Genomic DNA, 23,521 nt, shown 5'->3' with positions numbered 1-23,521 from the left:
AGGGGAGAGCAGTTAGGGTCATCAGGCTGGCAGGGGAACAGTTAGGGGCATCAGGCAGGCAAGCAGGCAGGTGAGTGGTTAGGAGCCAGTGGTTCCGGATTGCGAGAGGGATCCCGGATTGGAGAGGGTGCAGGCTGGGCTGAGGGGACCCCCCCCCTCCCCCTGTGCACACATTTTGTTCAAGTCTATACTAATTACAGTAATATGCTAATTAGACCAGGAGGTCTTCTGGGAGACCTGGACATCCTTCTGGAGAAAGCCATTGGCATGGGGCTGAGGCAGAGGTGGTTAGGGGTGATCAGGCCAGGAGGAGAGGGCAGTTGAGGGTGATCAGGCCAGCAGGGAGGTAGTTGGGGGCAAGCAGGCCGGCAGGGGGCGCCAGTTGGGGGCAAGCAGGCCGGCAGGGGGCGCCAGTTGGGGGCGAGCAGGCCGGCAGGGCGGGGCAGTTGGGGGCAAGAAGGCTGGCAGTGGGGGGCAGTTGAGGGTGATCAGGTTGGCAGGGGGGCAGTTGGGGGTGATCAGGATGGCAGGGGGGGAAGTTGGGGGCAAGCAGGCCAGCAGGAGGAGCAGTTGGGGGTGATCAGGCAGGCAGGCAGGCAGGTGAGCAGTTAAGAGCCAGTGGACCCGGATTCCGAGAGGGATCCTGGATTGGAGAGGGTGCAGGCCGGGCTGAGGGACCCCCTCATGCATGCATTTTGCACACCGGGCCTCTAGTCTATACTAATTAAAGGGTAATATGCTAATTAGACTGGGTGACCTTCTGGACGTCCTTCAGGACAAAGCCATTGGGACGGGGCCAAAGCAGAGGTGGTTAGGGGTGATCAGGCCAGGAGGAGAGGGCAGTTGGGGGTGATCAGGTCGGCAGGGGGGTAGTTAGGGGCAAGCAGGCGGGCAGGGGGGGCAGTTGGGGGCGAGCAGGCCAGCAGGGTGGGCAGTTGGGGGTGAGTAGGCCGGCGGGGGGGGGGGCTGTTGGGTGCGATCAGGTTGGCAGGGGGGGGTAGTTGGGGGTGAGCATGCCAGCAGGAGGGCAGTTGGAGGCGATCAGGCAGGCAGGCAGGTGAGCAGTTAGGAGCCAGTGGTCCCGGATTCTGAGAGGGATGTCAGACGTTCCCTGAGGGGTCCCACATTGGAGAGGGTGCAGGCTGGCCTGAGGGACACCCCCTCCCCATGCACGAATTTTGTGCACCCGGCCACTAGTCTCTCTATCCTATATAATAAACTGGTAATATGCAAATTGACCGTCACTCCAACACACAAGATGGATGCCCCCATGGGGTCAAAGATGGCCGCCCCCTTGTGGACACATGATGGCCACCACAAGATGGCCGGCAGGGGAGGGCAGTTGTGGTCAATCAGGCCAGCAGGGGAGGGCAATTAGGGGCAATAAGGCCTGCAGGGGAGGGCAGTTGGGGGGGGGCAGGCCTGCAGGGGAGGGCAGTTGGGGGGGACCAGGCCTGCTGGGGAGGGCAGTTTGGGGGACCAGGCATGCAGGGGAGGGCAGATGGGGGTGACCAGGCAAGCAGGGAGGGCAGTTAGTCATCGATCAGGCTGGCAGGGGAGTGGTTAGAGGGTGATCAGGCTGTCAGGCACAAGCGATTAGGGGCAATCAGGCAGGCAGGCAGGTAAGCGGTTGGGAGCCAGCAGTCCTGGATTGTGAGAGAGATGTCCGACTGCCCGTTTAGGCCCGATCCCACCAGGATCGGGCCTAAATGGGCAGTCAGGCATCCCTCGAGGGGTCCCAGATTGGAGAGGGTGCAGGCTGGGCTAAGGGACACCCCCCCCCCCCCCCAGTGCATGAATTTCATGCACTGGGCCTCTAGTGTGTGTGTGTGTGTGTGTATACACACTAATATGTAATGTGTCCCCTCGGGAGTTCAACCTGGAGACCGGGAGTTCGATTGCTCACTATGACATGTGCTGACCACAAGGGGGAAGGCCCCAGCCAGCAGCTGGAAGGCCCAGATCAGCCCTGATTGCCGGCCAGGCCTAGGGACCCTACCCATGCATGCATTTCATGCACCGGGCCTCCTGTTAATAATAAAGCTATTGTGAATTTTGTGGACAGGTTTTTATGTAAACACTAGGGACTCGTTGCAGGAATATTTCCTGCAAGACTTCTGGCAGGCTTCCCTCCCGCCCCAGCACCTCTCCTGCTGCGGCGGGCGGGGCAGGGCGGGCCGAAAGGGCGGGGCGCCTCCCGCCCGTCCCGCCCACCCAACCCAGCCCACCTTTCCCTGCACTCCCAACCCTCTGCACCCGCTGACACAGCTGCCTCTGTGGCTGTGCGCTGCCGCTGCCTCTGATCACCTCGACCTGCCGTGCCCACTGCCGCTGCCTCCTCAGCCCCGCGCTCTGCTGCTGCGCGCCCCCCCCGCCCACCTGCCCCACCACGCTCCACCCGCCTCGCCATGCTCCGCCCCGCCCACAGCCATCACAGCCTCCAAGGCCACCGCGGCCTCACACATCACCCACCATGCCCCGCCTGACGTCGCCACTGCTGTGGCCACGTCGCCGCCACTCACACTGTCCGCCACCGCCTCAGATGCCACCATGGCCGCGTGCTCCACAGCTGCGCTACCGCCCACCCGCGCAGCCGCCATGCTTTCTGCTTTCTTCACTCCTCCCTCCCTCAGCATATGCAAATTAACCACCATCTTGTTTGCTCTGATTGGCTGTGGGCATAGCGAAGGTACGGTCAATTTGCATATTACTGTTTTATTAGATTAGACTAGTGGCCCTGCGCACAAATCCATGTGCGAGTAGCTTGCTGCTGCTTGCCTCAGCTGGCTGCCCCGCCCACCGCACGTAGCTTCCTGCCCCGTCCTCCTGTAGCTCTCCGCTGCTTGTAGCTTGCTGCCCTGCCCTCCTGCTGATCGGTCGTTACGTGTCATGGCGTAATGACCATCTGCATATTACCTCTTTATTATATAGGACTAGAGGCCCGGTGCACGAAATTCATGCACTGGAGAGGGTGTCCCTCAGCCCAGCTTGCACCCTCTCTAATATGGGATCCCTCTCACAATCCGGGACCGACCGCTGGCTCCTAACCGCTCACTTACCTGCCTGATTGCCCCCTAACTGCTCCCTTGCTGGCCTGATTGCCCCCTAACTGCTCCTCTGCGGGCCTGATTGCCCCCAAATACCCTCCCCTGCTGGCCTGATCACTCCCAAGGCTTTTATTAGTATAGCTATGACCCTGCACAGAAAATTTTACTAACTCTGCTTTACAATAAGGGCTTGACGATTGAATCATTAGGACCAGACACCAAGATTTCCTTTCTTTGAATAGTGGAGGGAATACTTATCTTGCCTTTAAGTTGCCTGGAAATTAAAATGAGATAATGACTTAGAAAAGTATAAAAGCACCATATAAAGACAACTGCCTTTTTAATGAAGTGGTAAAATGAAAAACACTTTTTATTCTCCCCTTCCTTCCTTTACAGCTTTTATTTAAACTTTGAAATTTATAAAAATTTCACTCCAATTTTCATTTCTTTACATTCAACATTATTTTGTATTGGTTTCAGGTTTTATATTAGTTACAGAATAGTGGTTAGACAATCATATACTTTACAAAGTGTTCCCCGATATTTCTAGTACCCACCTGGCATCATACCATTATTACAACACTACTGACTATATTCCCTATTTAAGTGAGAATGGGTTTACAGGTTCCTTTCAGTCTTTCTTTTGTGTTGCTCGTCCTTCCTTTTCTTTCTCACTTCTTCCCTCATTTTCTTTATATAGTATCTCAATTGGCCATCAAAGCTCAGTGAAGGCACTGGGACACGCTTCATCCATTTTACAGACCAGGAAACTGAGGCCAATTCCAGTTGGCTGTGGAACTTGACTCAGCACACAGGAAGCCCTCAGAGCCATGCTCTTTGTGCTTCCTAAGGGGCAGCGGCCCAGCAAACAGAACAAACCTTCCAGTCAGGCTTCCCAGCCTCTTTCTCAAGCACCTCTTCATTGCGGATGCTCCACATTCTTTCCTCTCCCCCCATTCTTTACTGCCCCCCCTTCTCTGAAGCAGGTGGAAGGCTTCCCACTCACTGCCTAGGCATGCTCTGCCATGGGGCAGGGTGTCGCGAGCTTGCTTTTGGGTGAAGGCAGGAGCAGTAGTCACTGCCTCTGAAGTGTGAAGGCCGCCTGAGTGAGGCCCGTTAGCACTGGGAGCTTCTCTGAATCACATCAGTCAGTCCAGTATCTGCAGTGCAGCACCCCTCCACTGAGGTGGCTCCACCCCTCAACCCCCGCCTCAGGGGTGAGGGTCCTTGCCCCTCTGCCAGGAGTCCTTCCATGCCCCTTGATCCCTGGCTGGGCCCACCCACATCTTAGGGGCACTGCAGAACCTCTGTCTCTCTGCAGATGAGGCAGATCCCTGCCCTAGGTCTCCGCAAAGCTATGAATCTGTGGCCAGAGGCCTGGTCTGGGTCTCAGCAACCACATGCCTGCAATGTTCCCAGGGACCCCCGGGAGCAGCTGGGCGGCCTGGTCACACCCCCCGTTTTGCCGATCTCCCCAGGGACCCCCCGGGAGCAGCTGGATGGGCCCAGCCATGCCCCCCTAGGTTGCCGATCTCCTCAGGGCCCCCGGGGAGCGGCTGGGTGGGCCCGGCCATGCCCCCCATTTTGCTGATCTCCCCAGGGACCCCCAGGAGCGGCTGGGCAGCCCAGCCTTGCCTCCCCGGGGAGGCGATCTTTCCAGCAACCCCCGGAACTAAGAGGACTGGGCGCCGCCATCTTGATCTTCTCAAAGGCCAGATAGGCCACCCGGAGTCCTGCCCCCCAGCCTCCCGCCGGCCCAATCAAGGGTGTAGTGGAAGTGCGGTCAATTTGAATGTTTCTCTATTATAATTATATAGGATAAGTTTTCTTTTCTATGGGGTAAATGTCCAGGAGTACAATTGCCAGGTTGTTTGACAGACTTTTCCAGAGTGGCTCTACCATTTTCATCAAGAACACTTAAACGAGAAATTGGCATTCTTTTCCTGTAGGTACATGAAGAATTTGGTTATGCTACAACTGCTTTGATTAGTGCTGAGAGACCAGCAGTTGTACCTGTTATTGCTTTTGCACTATCAGTGAAAGTGTCAACACAGTGCACAAGGCTATATCAGTATATCAGCTTCTCAGGAACTCCTGAGCATTATTATGGAAAATAGCTTTGATCTTCTAGACCTCTTGGAAAGGCCTTAGAGACCACTCTGCCCTTCCCTCCTCAGGTTTCCAGACCATACTTTGAGAACCACTGTTAATGACATTCTAAATGATGAGGGAAGTGTACATATTTGAGATATTTAAAAAGGAACGTATACAGAGATTTCTCTTTAAAATATGTACTGGATGCTTGTTGTAGTATGTGCTTTCTAGTTTTGGGGAGTTTTAATGGGACTTAATAACTAAGCCATGAAGAACGACTGGAAAGAGCAACTTGCTGCCATTAAGGATTTTCCCTGACACTGTGGCCACTGTTGCTATGAAAAGGGTAAATGTCGTGGAAGTGAGTGTGCTCCTAAAACTTCAGTGCTGGTTTATACTAAAATGCACATATACTAAAATTGGAACGATCAAGAAAAGATTGGCATAGCCCCAGTGCAAATTTGTGAAGTGTTCCATATTTTTTAAAAACGCACAAAAACAAAATAACAAAACTTCAGTGCTCTATGCCTGTTTGTATTGTTAGGAAATTGAGCTCTAAATTTTTTTTTTTAAATTGATTTGAAAGAGAGAGAAACATTGATTTGTTGTGCCACTTATTTGTGCATTCATTGGTTGATTCTTTTATGTGCCCTTACTGGGAATCGAACCCGCAACCTTGGCATATTGGAATAATGCTCTAGCCAATTGAGTTACCCTACCAGGGCTGAGCTCTTAATTTTTTAGTTAACGAATGGAGATTTGTTGGTAGAAAAGATATCTTTCAGTTCTGGTTGTTCTGTGTCCTATAGTCCTAGAGCTGTGGTCGGCAAACTGCGGCTTGTGAGCCACATGCGGCTCTTTGGCCCCTTGAGTGTGGCTCTTAGGCAAGCTTAGGAGTACCCTAATTGAGTTAATAACAATGTACCTACCTATATAGTTTAACTTTAAAAAATTTGGCTCTCAAAATAAATTTCAATCGTTGTACTGTTGATATTTGGCTCTGTTGACTAATGAGTTTGCCGACCACTGTCCTAGAGAAAACTATCAGGACTGTGAAGTCTTGATTTATTTACTTATTTATTTTAAGTCTCATCCCTTTCCTTTGTGGTAGCTCCTTAGACCATCTTCTGAATAGCTTTTTCTCTTGCTAAATGTGAGCACAGGAAGTGAGCTTTCATTTCTGCCCCTCCACTGGGCCAAGGAAACTTCAACAGCTATGGATTAGTGATGGGAGAGCAGAGCTTTATTCTGACAGTCTTTATTTTCACCTAGAGGCCTGGTGTATGAAAATTCATGCACTGGCGGAGAGGACCCCTCAGCCCGGCCTGCCCCCTCTCACAGTCCGGGAGCCCTCAGGGGCGGGAGGCAACCCGGTGGTCAGGGGAAGACGATGCCCCATCACACCTCTGCTGCTGCCACTGCCAGCAGTGCAAGCCTCGGCCGGCCCTCGTTACCTGAGCCTCGGGCAGCCCTGGGCAGCTGGGCAGCTGCCATCCGAGGCTTGCCTGCGCTTCAGGCCGGCCCTGGGTGGCTGGGGGACTGAGGGAACTGGGGGACTCCGGAGGCAGGTGCATGGAGCGGCCAGGCCTGTCTGCCGCCCCAGCGGGGCTGAGAGGACTGGATGCCACCATCTTGTGGCTGTGGGTGCCGCCATCTTTGAGGGGGTGGCAGTTAAGTAGCATAGTCCCTCCTTATTGGCTGTGGGCGCCACCATCTTTGTGGGTGGGACAGTCAATTAGCATATTCCCTCCTTATTGGATGTGGGTGCTGCCATCTTTGCGACGGTGTGAGGGTCAATTAGCATATTCTCTCTTAATTAGGTAGGATAATGTTGTGTTTGTTCTTCAGATAATCATTTAAGTAAACCTTAGTAGAGGTCATGTTTATAGCTAGGGTTGCACTAAAATAGAAGGAAGATTAAACCAAACTATTTGTTGATTTTACATTTCTTGTAATTATGTTTTAAGCTGTGGCTTCCTGCCCACAGAAATATCAACATTACATATTGGACTGTTGACGTGTTGTCTTCTAAAACTTTAATTTTAATGTACTTGAGAGGTAAGAGCTGCAATGCCTGTTGCCACATACTGTGCATTCCCCAACAGCAGTGGTTCTATCTCTTCTCGTGCCAGCCTTTCATCTCTTTTTTTTTTTTAAGAATTTTAGTGAGTTTATTAGAGCCAAACTGTCAACATATGCCGGGAAGCAGAACCTCAATGAATTGAGATAATGCTCCAAAGAATGGTGGGTTACATCTGTATTTATACATTGCAATCAAAGGAGGGACATAGGTGGGTTACATGAAATTCATTGGTGATGGATTAAGGAGGTGGGATAAAGTCAAACGGTGGGAAACCCCTGGGATTGGATAAAAAGTAAAATGATGGACACATACTTAGGTGGGTACAGGAACAATTAACATAATAATGAAGGAATTTGAGGCATCTGTCCTGGCGCCCACCACATTTGGTTGTGCCCCAGGGGCTCCAGAAAAAAGGAAGTTACAAGTTACCCAGACACCTCACAGATATGTTATCTTAGAGGCAAAAAGGCAAATGGGCTCAGGAAAGATCTAAGTTGATCTTTGTCAGGGAAAATATCAGCCTAGGAATGATTGCCCACTATAACCTGTTTGTAGTTAAATATTTAATTTTCAGACCATCTTTTGTGGTTATTTTAGGTCTCTGAGTTTTCAAGACTGCCACACTGGCCTCCCCTGAGCTTGTCAGGTTAGCATGTGGCTCCTTTTGTCCACACATCCCCCTTTTGGTCATAAATCAATCCAAAGGATGCATTGATGACCAACCTTTTGGTTGGATAATGGAGTCCCACGGTGCTAGGAAGGCTCATTCCTAGGATGTCTCAGTGTCAGCATGTCTTGCTGAACAGGTGGACCACTGGGGATGGGGCAAGACCATAACCTTAGATGGCATTTAAGGTCGAATTATATATATATTTTTAAAAGGCAGGTAAATGGGAGGCAGTCAGATCCTATATGTCCTTGTTAAAAGTATTCTGGATCATTTCTAATTTTTGAGCCACCATGATCCGAGTCTTTTTGCTGTTTGTCTTATGTTTTGCTTTTCTGCATCTAATATAACATTTACATATTATGAACAAAAGTAACAATACTAAACCAATAACACTGATTAGGAACAGAAAATGTCTAATACTAGACAAGGAAAAGTCTAAGGGGAACAAGCATCACAGCCAACCGAAACACCCTTTACGTGTATTATCATAATTTTTTATTAAGCTAATTATGCTTTCCTCCTTCATCCACTGTCATTTGTACCTTATGATATGTTTGGCCAGATGAATTAAGACTCTACTATTTCATTATCTAGAAGCTCTAATTTTCTTCTGGCCAGTTAGTTCCCATAAAAATGGCTTCATGGGGAGGAGTTCAATTTCCCAATACATTGGTTTTTCAGTATCAATATTATCACAGATTTTATGAACATCAGGCAAAGTCATTCTGCCTATAATTTCAGTATTACACCATATTCTAGTATTATTTAATGTAAACTTGGTGATATTACAGTAAAAATTGCTTTTAACCCTTCCCAGCAAAAACGCCCCTTTTCCATATACTATATTGTTATTTGTTGGGGTAGATACAATAAGCCAGGACTGGGTGAATTCAGTACTCCATATGGATTGAGGGCATAACCATTCACTTTTCCAATTTTCAGACAGTGAGATGGGTTCACCTTGTTTATTATTTTTAAATATGGCCCATCTACTTCCCATTGGAAGTATTCTAGTATTATTGAGGATGGTCCTTACGCCAGCCAGTTGAACTACTGGGAATTTTAAGCTTAGGATTTAACTGGCACCTGGGCTTTTAAAAACACAATATCGTAGATCACATTTCCCATTTAAAATTTTCCAAATTCCTGGGGAACCATATGAGTCCCATAAGTGTCTGGCCTGGGCTTCTGCAGCCATTATAGTTGGCCATTGTTTCATAGCCACTTCAGATTCCTTGCATTAGCATAGACAACAGGCCCAGTTGAGTTAGGGCACAGGCGCGTTCCCATGGTTGGGTTGGGCATGAGTTTTTATAGTCTGTCGAGCCTGTTCTATCCATTAAACTAAGGCTTTATTGTCTTTCCATGCTGCTTCCCACTCTTTTTCCTTCTTCCTGAAACAGCATTCCCTCTAGATGACCTATTTTAGATAAAAATCTTTTTCTAATGAATGACATTCTTCATTAGCTGCAAGTTCAGCTTGTCCCGGATACCAAGGCCAGCCCCTACTCCTCCAAGTATTCCTCTTTTGCTTCTTTTAGGGAGACCAATGTTGTTGGATCCACCAGGAATGTTGTTGCCATTGGGTAGCTATGGCTCGGGAGCAGTTAGGGTATACTGAGTGGAGCCAAAAATGTTGAGTTTCCCATGCCATAGTTAAATGGGTGAAGGAGACTCCCAAATGAGCTAGAGTTTGAGTATTCATAGGGCTCCTCAAACGTCCAGGACACAAGGACAGTGGGGTAATTATAAACTTATCTACCCACCAAATGATGTCAATAATTTCTGAAATGGGGACCCATTGATTTCTTTCTTATTTCACAGACATCCAGCCATAAGAGCATGGCTGGTGAATCTGAGGACATGATATGCTATGACAGATAGGACAGGCTGCTGCAAGCCTTTGGCCATCATATCCAGGTGTTTTTCTTAGCTATTCATCACCCATCTCTATAGCCATACAATATTCATCCAGATTACATCCATATACAATTCTACCAGTGGAATTATCAGGGAGATATTCTTGGAGGTATTTGCCTAAGGTGGGTCCTTTATAATAGATAGAGCCAGAAAACAACAACAACAACCACCAAAGCTTATATTGATAGGAGAAGACCAATGTGTGGCTAACAAGGCATTAATTTCACTATCATACCTGATAACCAGAACATCATTGTGTAGTAGGTAGGAAAGATTAGCAGGTATCTAGGTTAAATTTTTCATATCTAATAAAGGAAGAGGTCTGGGGAGGTAGATATTGTTCCCACTAGGGAACCATAAGGAGGATAATAATATGAAAATCATTTTATGTACATTCAATCAATATCAATCAGATGATATAAAACAAGCAATATCAGTTTGTGAGCATACAGGCCTTGTTGACGTCATCTTGGGATAGCTGTCTGCCTCCGTGGTCAGCGACTTCTCATCCTTGAAAAGTCTGTGATCTCCGCTGCAGACGGAGATGGTGTCAGAGATGGGAGTAGATGTCCATTCACAGTCAGATGCCTTTTTTAAATGAGAAATGTGAATCCATGAGCTAACTCCTTTAAGTTTAGTTGCACATGGGTTAGTTAGTAATACCTGGTAAGGTCCCCTCCAACGAGGTTGGAGAGAGTCTTTTATTTGGTGTCTTGGAAAAGACACCAAATCTCCTGGTTGTAAGCCATGATCTTTGAACCCTTTGTCTCCTGGGAGCGCACTGTGAAATGAATCTGTTACCAATTTGTTAGTTCCTACAATGCAGAATGTCTGCTCTTTACTTTTCCCTATATTCAGGAAACAAAAGATTTAAAAGTCAACAATATTTTAAATAGAATCATAAGAATAATTATCCTCAATTCATTTAGTCCCATAGTTGTTTTTGTTTATTTATTCCTTGAAGTTCTATAAATCTTCATCCAGTTCAAAATATGACCTGCTTAGAAGCCTGCAAGTTAGAATAAGTCTGAGTCCTTTTCATGGTTTTTTTCTAGTCATATAATATACCTACAATGCATCAGAATAAAGCTGTCCACAAATGATAAAAATTTAAAAGCGGCTTGGTTATAGATTTGATTAAAAAACTTCGCTTTTCTATAAAATATAACATTCCAAGACAACAACTTCTTGGTAAGTAATAATCTCTGTAAAATGACATAAAGAACAATATAAAATTTGTATACCTTTAGATGCAATTATAATTTCAACATATAAAGAATAATATGTAAGAGTTTAAAATGAGGCACATGGCTTATTGCAAGCAGTGTATTGAGCATTGAAAATAATACATAAACTCCCAATATGTGAAACGCAAATACCCAGAGTATCACAGGCAGACGCCCCCACAGGGAATCATGACTCTTGGCTTGCCAGTGTCCCTGACTGGACACATGCTATGCTCCTAAAGTTTCCTGTTTGAACTTGGCTCTGAGAATCTTTGCAAGTTTCTTTCTGAAGCAGAGTGCCTTAACAACGCACGTGACCTGTCCTTGCTCTTGATTGGAGCTCAGGCACACGGTCTTTCCCGATTGGCTAATTCAAAGGGAGGGGTTGGCCCTTGCTCTTTCAAGGGGAGCAGCAAGCCATGCGGCCACACGGCGGCTGCCAAGTCACAGTCCAAAATGGAGGCTGTCTAAACTATTCTTAGACAGAAAAGATGATTTGTTTATTCTCACAACAAATAAGGAAAGAGCAAACCGAAATCCCTAAAAGATAGACAGCCACAATTATATTTCAGACAAACAGACAGAAATCTCACTAGCTGTTTCTGGAGGCTGAACCCTGAGAGGGAGAGCAAGAAGAGCCCCCAAGATGAAGAATTCTTGGCAGCTGCTGGGACGTTCTTGCAATCTCTCTCACGCTTTCAACCCCACCACACACAACTAGGCTTCCCCAGAGAGGGACTTGCCTTTTCTTTCAACAAATTAAACAACAACAGAGACACAAAAACATCAACACTCTTATACAGGCGCGCAGAAAACACACTAAGAATTTACACCAGAGAATGTCTAGCATTAAAATTACCAAAGCAGTGTCTTTGTCCCCGGTTCGGGAACTGCCCCTCTCTAGAATTTCAGTACACTCCCAAAGGACTATTCAAAAATGGCTGTAGACATTTGTTAACTTCAGAATAGTTCTGAGACAGTCCCTGAAATTCTTTTTTATTAATTTCCATCTTATTGGAAGAAAAACATTTTTCCTTAGGAGCTTCTAGTTTCCAAATCAAGATACGCTTCCCATATACTCGTTCACTTTAATTTCAGAGCCGGCATTTTTTTAATTCCTGCATGCAAAATATTAACATAGGTACCCCAAACAAACTGCATTTTTTTTTCTTTTTTCTGGCCATTCCTCAGTTAATATTTTCTAGTTAAATTTTCTCATTTCTGTAAAGTACTTGCAAGTAAAGGCTTCTTATCAGGAGTATTAAATGAGGGCTGGGGTCTTGGGAGCTTCTAGCCTTGGAGGCACAATTTCCCATGTTAATTTTTTTTACTTTTTGGATATCTGTAGTCTGAGCAAACTTTAGATATGTTATGTAGTAGGTCAAATGTGGCCTCAGTTTCTCTCCCGGCTGTCTAAAACCACAAAGAAGTTTTGTGGCCCAGGCAGACCACGCCTTTATGGTGGCCCCCTAGAAAAGCCATTTAGTTCATTACAGTTGCGTCGGAACTTCCAGATGGGGCTCCTGCATTTCTGACACTTCCACAAAATTCTTAGTCACCTAAGAACACCTCAGAATCGGACTATTCTTTAAAAATAAAAAATGTTGCCCCTTTATCTTCGGAGCTGAATGAGTTCAGCTCATTTATACGGCGAAGGTTATTTTTGCTCAGACTCTCAGCAATTCCAATTGAAAAGCCAAAATCAAAACCAGCCACCCATTTTTTCCTCCAGTCCCGCCTTAGCCTGGGTTCTGCCAACCCTTAACCTGGGGTTCTGTCAACCCTGGTTCCACCTCGAGGATTTTAAAACAGCTCAAATAAAGTCAGACCTTCTACCAAAGCAAGGGAAGGTCCTGGATCCAAGAGACAACTCACCCACGTTCACCCAATGGGCGGAGAACTGGTGGGCTCAACGGGCCCTTTGCTGGATCCTAGCTCCAAGTCCAAGTCCAAGGGATGATCCCGGGTGAGTTTTCTTTGGAATCCTGCCACGACTACGCCAAGTAATGTTAATGAAAAAAACCATTGAAACCTGTAAAGAATTTTAGTGAGTTTATTTGAGCCAAACTGTCGACATATGCCAGGAAGCAGAACCTCAATGAATTGAGATAATGCTCCCTCATCTCTTTTATTTGATCTCATCAGACATGTCCACACTGGAGCTGACAGGAGGCAAGGAGGGAGCATTTTCCTGCATATTTTTTTCACATTGGAACATCTTTTGGAGCTTGATGAGTCCATAGTGACATTTAACATAGAGGTTGGGAAGCTGATTACATAAACCAGGATCTGAATATCTTGTTCTGTGTGAGGTAGGAAAAGGGTGCTAGGAATCGAGTTTGAATGCCACACTTGGGGTGGGAGACACAGGACTCAGTGTTAGCATGCGGAGAAGTCTGGAGCCTTATTAGGATGTCTGAGTCAGGTAAGAGAGTAAGAGATAAAGGATAAAACATTTCTACAAATGATATTTATATATATATCCATACACATTCTCTTTGTACAGAAATGGAATCAAAACCATACTGTTGTGGCCCTGGATGGTTTGGCTCAGTGGATAGAGCGTTGGCCCACAGACTGAAGGGTTGCGGGTTCGATTCCAGTCAAGGGCACATACCTGGGTTGCAGGCTCCATCCCTGGCCTCAGTCAGGGTGCGTGCGGGAGGCAACCAATCGATGTCTCTCTCCAATCGATGTGTCTCTCTCTGTCTCTCCTTCTCCCTTTCACTCTTTCTAAAAATCAGTGGAAAAATATCCTTGGGTGAAGATTAACAAAAAAACAAACAAAAAAATCATACTGTCGTGCAATTGCTGTTTTTCCAGGATTTTAAAAATTGTGGTAAGATATGCGTAACATAAAATTTACCTTTGCAGTGTACATTCAAGGTATTAAACTAAATTCACATTAAGTATATTCACATCTCCAGAACCTCTTCATCTTCCAAACTGAATCTCTATGCTCAATGAACAATAATTACCCATTTCTGGCAATTGCTTTTTTAAACTCATAAACTATCTTTTAGGTTTTTCTATGTGGAATATCTGGGTATCTACATTATGTTTTTTAACCTTAGTTTTCATGGCTATGTGGTATTTCACAGTATACGTGTGATATAATTTATATAACCAGTCCTTGATGGACATTTGGGTTCCATTTTTGTTTGTTTGTTTGTTTGTTTCAAACACTTGACCACTTGTGCCATTGTTTCTGTAGGAGGTCCCTGAGTGTATAGAGGTGTGTGCCAAGATCGTTGGGCCTGTGTGCCAACCCCAGTTCTGTCCTTTCATTGGCTCTATGGCCTTGCCCTCTCAACCTTTTTAAAGCTCAGTTTCTTTTTTATTTTTTATGCAAAAACACTTGAATTGGCATCCTTAATCCTCTTCGTCCAGCAGCAAAGACCTGTGATGCATTCATATAAATCTCAGGAAGCCCACGTGACCACACCTGCCACCTCCCACCCTGGTATCTCCAGGATCAATAAAGTAACTAGAGGCTCGGTGCATGGGATTCGTGCACTGGTGAGGGACATGGCCTGCAGGGACAGGCCCGCTACTCATCCTGGTCAGCCGAGTGGCGCTCCTACTGTGGGAGCACACTGACCACCAGGGGGCAGCTCCTGCATTGAGCGTCTGCCCCCTGGTGGTCAGTGTGCATCATAGCAACTGATTGACTGGTCATTCTGGTCATTCTGCTGTTTGGTCGCTGGGCTTTTATTATATAGGACTAGAGACCCAGTGTAAGAAATTCGTGCACGGGGTGGGGGCTCCCCTTAGCCCAGCCTGCACTCTCTTCAATCTGGGACCCCTCAGGGGATGTCTGACTGCCGGTTTAGGGGATCGGGCCTAAACCGGTAGTCGGACATCCCTCTCACAATCCTGGACCACTGGCTCCTAATCTCTCGCCTGCCTGCCTGGTCGCCCCTAACTGCCCCACCCTGCTGGCCTGATCGCCCCTCACTACCTCTGCATGCTGGCCTGATTGCCCCTAACTGCCCCCTGCTGGCCTGGTCGCCCCTTACTGCCCCCTCCCTGCCAGCCTGGTTGCTCCTAACTGTCCTCCTCCTCCCCCCCCACTGGCCTGGTCACCCATTAATGCCCCCCTGCTGACCTGGTTTCCCCCAACTGCCCCCCCCACCAGCCTGGTCGCCCCCAACTGCCCCCCCAGCCTCTTCGCCCCTCACTGCCCCCCCACCAGCCTAATCACCCCCAACTGCCCACCCCTGCCGGCCTGGTTCCCCCCAACTGCAACCCCCCGCCGGCCTGGTCACCCCTAACTGCCTCCCCACCGGCCTAGTTGCCTCTTACTGCCCCCCCTGCCGGCCTGATTGCCCCCAACTGCCCCCCCTGCCAGCCTGGTTGCCCCTCATGGCCCTCCTGCCAGCCTGGTCACCCCACGCAGCCTGCTGTTCAGTCATTTGGTCGTCCCTTACTAACCCCCCCTGCCGGCCTGGTGGTAGACAGCCATCTTGTGAGGGTGTGATGGTCAATTTGCATATCACCTCTTTTTATATAGGATACCATCTGTCTCAGAGAGTTGTGAGAGTTAAATATGAAGGCAAATTAAACATTTCTGAACGGATACAAATCAAATCTAAGGAGTTTAGGAATCGAGAATGAGAGGGAAGTTTTTTATACTGTTTTGATTTTTTTTTTTTAAACCATGTGCATGTAGTCATTTTTAAAGAATTTAACATCATGCCAGGAACCTACTAGATGCTTTGTTAATGTTAACTGTAGTTGTTGGTGTTGACTTTTCCTACCATCCTGCTGCTTTTCTTCAAATTTACAGCTTCTGATTTCACCATGTCTGTTAATGGCACCTACAGAGTGAGTTTTTATTTCATCCTCTCCTTCACTTCCTGTATCCACTTTCTTGCTGAGTTCCTACCTTAGAATTTTCTTTTGAATCCTATCTCTTTCTTACTCCGTTCTTACTGACTTCATTTTCATCTTCATCCTGATTATCTTTTAAGACAGGGAAAGATTTTAGAGAATGCAAAATAAAATCCCAGTGCATATTAAACCTTTGAAGCGGAACAATAGTTTTTGGTGTGTTCTGTTTTTCATTTAACCCTTTGCACTCGCTTGCTTTTTAAAAAGAGCTGCTACCGATGCTAACCGTGTTGAGTCACACTCGACATCCGAGTGCAAAAGGTTAAATGTTGATAAAGTACAGAGTTTTTTAAAGGGGTTACAGTATTGGTGGTAACATTTACATAGTATATGCTTTATTAACATATCTGTATTAATAAAAGGGTAATAAGCTAATTAGACTGGGTCGACCGGACATCTGACTTCCTTCTGGACAAAGCCACGGTGGCAGAGGCCGAGGCAGAGGTGGTTAGGGGCAATCAGGCCAGCAGGGGAGCAAGCAGTTAGGGGCGCAATCAGGCCGGTGCCGGGGAGCAAGCAGTTAGGGGACGATCTGGCCAGCAGGGGAGGGCAATTGGGGGTGATCGGGCTGGCAGGGGAGGGCAGTTGGGGGTGATTGGGCCGGCAGGCAGAGGTGGTTAGGGGCGATCAGGCAGGCAGGCAGAGGTGGTTAGCGGCGATTGGGCAGGCAGGCAGAGGTGGTTAGGGGCGATCAGGCAGGCAGGCGAGCGAGCCAGCTGTCCCGGATTGCGAGAGGGATGTCCCCCAAGGGGTCCCGGATTGCGAGAGGGTACAGACTGGGCTGAGGGACTCCCCTCCCCCCCATGCATGAATTTCTAGAAATAAAATTAGTGTAACATGAAGATCTAAGAAATGTGCACCTTGCTGCTCCATATAGACTCTGCCTTGCTAATATAGTAAGGAAGAAATCGGGAGAATAACAGTGGGTGGGGAATTGCTGCCTATTTCTCCACAGCTGGTTCCTCCTCCTCAATGCAGTAAATTCAACAGATTTCTTTTATATGCAGGGCACAACGCAGGTGTAGCAATGGGAATTCAAAAGGGGAATGAGACATGGTCCCTCCTCTTGAGAATCTTTCAACTTAACTGTTCTATCAATCACGTTGGCTCCGGATTCTCATAGAGCACACTTTGGTCATACTGTATGGCCTCTCTTCAAAATATTAAGATGACTTTCTTATTGACTGTCAAATAAGTCCAAATACCAGAGCCTGGAATTGAAGGCTGTTTGTGGTCTGGACCCAGCCTGTCTTTATAGCTTCTCACACACTGTTTGTTCCCTTAGTCGTTTTGCTAAACTTGAACCCATTTGCCATTTTCTGGAAACTCCTGACGCTTTCCCATGTCAGTGCTTTTGCTCATGTTGTTCTCTTGGCTAGACAACTCTCTTCTCTGCAATTGGAGCAAAATTGTTGCTTCTCCCATGAAATAACGAATTTCTGGAATATTTATTGGGCCCCTGTTGTGTGCTAGCAAATTAGGGATTCAGAGTTTGTATTTTTTCTCTCAAGCATTTTGACTTCTTTTTTGGTAGCTATAAACTACTGTTTTGTATAATAGTTATTAGTTTATATGTCTAATCTTTTCTGCCACATTGTAATCCCTGTAAGTAAAGGAATATCTTAATCACATTTGTTAAATGTCCAAAGAAAAATAAACTGGATTTAAATGTGTTTTATTTTTCCTTTTATTCCTTCATTTATTTTAGAGAATTGAAAAGTTCAGAGCTGGCTCTGCTTGGTACCTGTGACATTGTTTGAATAAATTCACAACACTTTGAGTAAGACAAGATTGCTTTTACATTTAGTTTAAGTTAACTCTACAGTGTATTATATTCTAGTGGCGGAGACCCAACATCCACGATACATTGGGAAGAAATTAAAATGAAGTTTAGTCATCCCTGTTTAGATTATTTCATTTCACTGCTAAGTCATTCTTTTGAAAACTTTCTTGGTAATATCAAACTTTTATTAATTACCTACTTTGACAAAAAGTACCTTAAAGTTGTGAAACATCTATGTAGCAAACCTTATCTTCACAGCCGCACCATGAAGTAGGTTTTTATGCCCACTATACAGATGGGGAAACTGAGCTCAGGAGGATAAGAACTCACCAAGTCACACAGTTAATGCCAGAGCTGGGGTTCACATTGAAGTGCCCTGCAGAAACCTGTGTCTTCTCAGTTCACTTCTTTGTTCAACAAAAGGTCACAGCTCTGTACTTCTTTTCCTAGGTTTCAAGGCTTTCTCTTCAAATGCCCAACCAACCTACCGTTTTTTAGCTTACCTCATCTTATTGCCAAGACACATCACAGTCCTTCTTTCTGATGAATGTGGCTTTTCCTTTTTTAGGAGGTAGAGGGTTCAGACTCACTAAGTTTAAACTCTTCTGTCTTGAAGATGGCTTCCCTGCCTGCTTCAACCTCTATTAATCTTTTCTTTCCTGACCTTATAAAGAACATACTGGATAAGAATAAATTCTTAAGTTTAGTATGTATGTACTTGTGTGTAACACACCAACTTCTGTTGTTTTCATTTTGAAGTCTTGGCTACACTTGCATATCCTAAAGTGGTATTTACAAACTTGGGGACATATGTTCTAGTTCAGTGTGTCCATTGTGTAGACTATACTGTGGGCCATGGAACATATAATTACAATATTATGAGGGATTGTACATGTCTATTTTGTATTGTAGCTATTTGTATATAAGTACCATAGGTGAAGTTAAAATAGTCTTTTAGATATTTAAATGCAGAAATGTTCATTTGTCACCAGTTATTATAGAGTTATTATTATTTATTTAAGACGTGAGGAGCAGTCAGGTGTTTATTGAGCTCTCTCAGGAAGTGGATATGTCCCAGAGGCCTGGCTGATTTGGACTATTGTGGGGAAATTCAGAATCAAGGAGAGCAGTACTCTCAGAACATGGCTGTGGACCACTCATGGCATGGCTTCACAGATTGTTCAGCCTCATTCCTTATTTCTTGGGGGAAGAATGCCGTGAAATCTCTAATTTTAAAAAAATATATATTTTAATTGAATTTATTGGGGTGATACTGGTTAATAAAGTTATATAGGTTTCAGGTGTACAATTCTATAATACATCATCTGTAAATTGTATTGTGTGTTAAGTATCCTAAGTCAAGTCTCCTTCCATCACCATTATCCCCTCTTTACCCTCATTCACTTCCCCACCCCAACCCCTCGGAAAATCATTATACTGTTGTCTGTGAGTCTTTCTTTTTTCCTTTGCTTAATCCCTTTACTCTTCTCACCAAGCCCCCAACCTCCTCCCTTCTAACAGCTGTCAGTCTGTTCTCTGTAACTCTGAGTCTGTTTCTTTTGTTTTGTTTTTTATCAACTCACTATATTTATTTATTTTAAGTTTTATTGAGGTAACATTAGTCAGCATGAACATATAGGTTTCATGTGTGGATTACTAATTTACTCTGAGTCTATTTCTATTTTGTTTGTTTACTTTGTTCATTAGATTCCACATATAAGTGAAATCAAATGGTACTTACCTTTCTCTGACTGGCTTATTTCACTTAGCATAATAATCTCCATCCATGCTGTTGCAAAAGGTAAGATTTCCTTCTTTTTTACAGCTGAGGAGTATTCCATTGTTGGTGAGGATGTGAAGAAAGGGGAACCTTCGTGCACTATTGGTGGGAATGCAGGTTGATGCAGCCCCTGTGGAAAACAGAATGGAGTTAACTAAAAAAAAAATTAAAAATTGAACTGCCTTATGATCCAGTGATCCCACTTCTAGGAATATATCCAAAGAAATCTAAAACACAAATTCAAAAGAATATATGCACCCCTTATGTTCATTACAGCATTATTTACAATAGCCAAGATCAGGAACCAGCCCAAATACCCATCAGTAGATGAGTGAATAAAAAGCTGTGGTACATTTACACAGTTGAGTATTACGTGGCTGTAAAAAAGAGGATCTCTACCCTTTGGGACAGCATGGATGGACCTGGAGATTATTACGCTAAGCGCATTAAGCCAGTCAGAGAAGGACAAATATCCCATGATCTCACTTATATGTGGAATCTAAAGAACAAAATAAACTGATGAACAAACTAGGATCAGAGGCATGGATACATGGAACAGACTGACAGATCTCAGAGGGGAGGTGTGGGGAGGATGAGAAGAGATCAACCAAAAAACATATAGGTATAACCCATGGACAGACAATTATGCGGTGAAGGGTTGGGGAGGGGGGCAGGGTGGAAGGAGGCAAAGGGAGGGAAAAATGGGGGATATCTGTAATAGAGTCAACAATTAAAAAAAAACACAAAAATTTTTTTTTCTGTATGGGGGGAAAGAAGTTGTGGTAATTTACATAATGGAATTTATGGAATTTCTACTTCTCAAATATAGAAATATCTACTCTAAAATTTCCTGTTATGGATAACTTAAGACATATACAAAAATAGAATAATGTAGGCCTATGTGTTACTATTTAGCTTTAATAATTACTGACTCAGCCAATCTTTTTTCACTTTTCTCTCCCTGTTGCATATTATAAAGATTTTAATATGTATTCTTTTTTAAAAATATATTTTATTGATTTCAGAGAGGAAGGAAGAGGGAGAGAGAGATAGAAACATCAGTGATGAGAGAGAACCACTGAACAGCTGCCACCTGCACACTCCCCACCGGGGATCGAGCCCGCAACTCAGACATGTGCCCTTGACCGGAATTGAACCTGGGACCTTTCAGTCCACAGGCCGACGCTCTATCTACCAAGCCAAACCAGCTAGGGCAATATGTATTCTTAAAAGATAAGGACTCTTCTAAAAATTTTTAAAAAGATAACTACATGATTATCACACCTAAAAAGATTACTAATAATTCCTTGATATCATTACCTCCCCAGTTGGTGTTCAGTTTTCCGTTTATCTCAGATATCCATTTTATTTTATAATTTTTCCAAATTGGGATCTAAGTAAGGTTCACACATTTTGGTAGCTTGGTGAGTCTTTTCATTTTTTCTAGCAAATAGGTGCTCCTTCCATCCTTCCTCCTCCTTCGCCCCCATTTTTTTGTTGTTGAAGAAACTGGGTTGTTTGTCTTGAAGCATTGCCTACAGCCTGGATTTGGCAGATTGCATCCTGAGTTTAGCATTTTGTTTTGCTTTCTATGTAGCCAATAAATTGGTATTTGGATCTAAAGAAGCAGTTTTCAAACTTCTTGGTCTGGTCTCAGGATCGTTTTACACTCTTAATAATTATTGGGGACCCTGAAGAACTTATTGATATTTGCTGTATTTGAAATTTAATAAACCTGCTTTTGTATGTTAACATAAATAACATTTTATAATTATTTTCCAAAAGAAAAAAAATACTGAGAGGAGTGCTTTATTTATTTTTCATATCTGTTTTATGAGTTACTGGAAGTTAGCTGGCATTTAGTCTTTGTAATATTTCATGTCATGTACTTTCTGGAAAACTCCGCTGTGTACGTGTGAGAGAATGAGAATAAACAAGATAAATATATTGTAATATCTTAATGTTATGAAAATAGGTTTGACTTCTAGATCGAGCAGCAGTTTGCTCCTTGGATCTAGAGGTCTGATAAGATTCTCATAAATACATGATAGATGGTGTTGGGTTCTTCCATCAGGAGGTACATAATGTCTGGTTTTGTCTCTTTTTGTGATTTCAGCAGCTGTTGATTATCAGTGCTCTAGATCAAAGGTTGACAAACATTTTATCTAATGGGCTAGATAGTAAATATTTACAGCTTAGGCTATATGATCTCTGTCACAATTACTCAACTGTGCTGTTGTAGCATGCATGCAGCCAAAGACAATATATAATTAAACTAGAGGCCCGGTGCATGAAATTCGTGCATGGAGGGGGGGGTGTCCCTCAGCCCAGCCTGCACCCTCTCCATTCTGTGACCCCTTGAGGGATGTCCAACCGCCTATTTAGACGGGTGGTTGGATATCCCTCTCACAATCCAGGGCTGCTGGCTCCCAACTGCTCACCTACCTGCCTGTCAGCCTGATCACCCCCTAACCACTCCCCTGCCAGCCTGATCGACGTCTAACTGCTCCCCGGCTGGCCCAATAGCCCCTAACTGCCCTCCCCTGCTGGCCTGGTCACCCCTAACTGCCCTCCCCTGACGGCCTGGTCACCCCTAACTGCCCTCCCCTGCTAGTCTGGTCACCCCTAACTGTCCTCCCCTGCAGCCCTGGTTGCCCCCAACTGGCCTCCCCTGCTGGCCCGGTCACCCCTAACTGCCCTCCCCTGTTGGCCTGGTCCCGCCCAACTGCCCTCCCCTGCAGGCCTGGTCCCGCCCAACTGCCCTCCCCTGTGGGCCTGGTCCACCCCAACTGCCTTCCCCTGCAGGCCTGGATCCCTCCCAACTGCCCTCCTCTGCTGGCCTGGTCACCCCTAACTGCCCTCCCTGCTGGCCTGATCGTCCACAACTGCCCTCCCCTGCAGACCTGATCCCCCCTACTGCCCTCCCCTGCAGGCCTGGTCCCCCCCAACTGCCCTCCCCTACAGGCCTGGGTCCCCCCCCAACTGCCCTCCTCTGCTGGCCCGGTCACCCCTAACTGCCCTCCGTGCTGGCCTGGTTCCCCCCAACTGCCCTCTCCTGCAGTCCTGGGTCCCCCCCCAACTGCCCTCCTCTGCTGGCCCGGTCACCCCTAACTGCCCTCCGTGCTGGCCTGGTTCCCCCCAACTGCCCTCCCCTGCAGGCCTGGTCCCCCCCAACTGCCCTCCTCTGCTGGCCCGGTCACCCCTAACTGCCCTCCCTGCTGGCCTGATTGCCCACCACTTCCCTCCCCTGCAGGCCTGGTCCCACCCCCCCCAACTTCCCTCCCCTGTAGGCCTGGTTCCCCCCAACTGCCCTCTCCTGCAGGCCTGGGTCCCCCGCCCCAACTGCCCTCTCCTGCAGGCCTGGGTCCCCCCCAACTGCCTTCCCTTGTTGGCCTGGTCTCCCCCAACTGCCCTCCTCTGCCTGCCTGGTCACCCCCAACTTCCCTCCTCTGCTGGCCTGGTCACCCCTAACTGCCCACAACTGCCCTCCCCTGCTGGCCATCTTGTGGCGGCCCTCTTGTGTCCACATGGGGCAGCCATCTTTGACCACATGGGGGTGGCCATCTTGTGTCTTGGAGTGACGGTCAATTTGCATATTACTCTTTTATTAGATAGGATGAGCATGACTGCATTCTAATAAGATTTTAATTATAGACTCTGAAATTTGAATTGCATATAATTTTCATATCACAAAATATTTTTTTATATCCCTCCCTCCCAACATTTAAAATGTAAGACCCTGGAGGAGAATATGGATCAGATGAGATGTACACTTTCCTACTTCTCCCACTAGTATAACTAAAACACTCGACATTATTTGTAACCCTAGATTACAAAGTAGCAGTTAGCCTGACTTCCTCCCAAGACCTGTGTGCTTCCACACTTACTGATAAGTGTAGTTGAACTTTTTAAGTTGCTGGGAAGTAGGCCAAGCCATATTCCAGGATGGTGGACGACCAGGCGGGACTTTTGTGGGAATGGCCAGTGTTTTACACTTCTTCACTGAAGGCTGGTGTCGGGGAGAG

The 23,521-nt window shown here is 46.1% G+C and overlaps 1 protein-coding gene and 1 pseudogene across 1 annotated transcript in view; both read left to right on the top strand.

Annotated features, from left to right (window-relative positions):
* Positions 1–23,521, top strand: part of LIMS1 (LIM zinc finger domain containing 1) — a 185,841-nt gene that overhangs the window by 2,355 nt on the left and 159,965 nt on the right. The gene's annotated exons all lie outside the window — the stretch shown is intronic.
* On the top strand, positions 5,526–5,624 carry LOC114229955 (U6 spliceosomal RNA; annotated as a pseudogene).

This window comes from Eptesicus fuscus, chromosome 9, assembly GCF_027574615.1.
Source record: "Eptesicus fuscus isolate TK198812 chromosome 9, DD_ASM_mEF_20220401, whole genome shotgun sequence".
Classification (NCBI taxonomy): Eukaryota; Metazoa; Chordata; class Mammalia; order Chiroptera; family Vespertilionidae; genus Eptesicus; species Eptesicus fuscus.
This window is presented reverse-complemented; position numbering and strand designations above follow the sequence as displayed.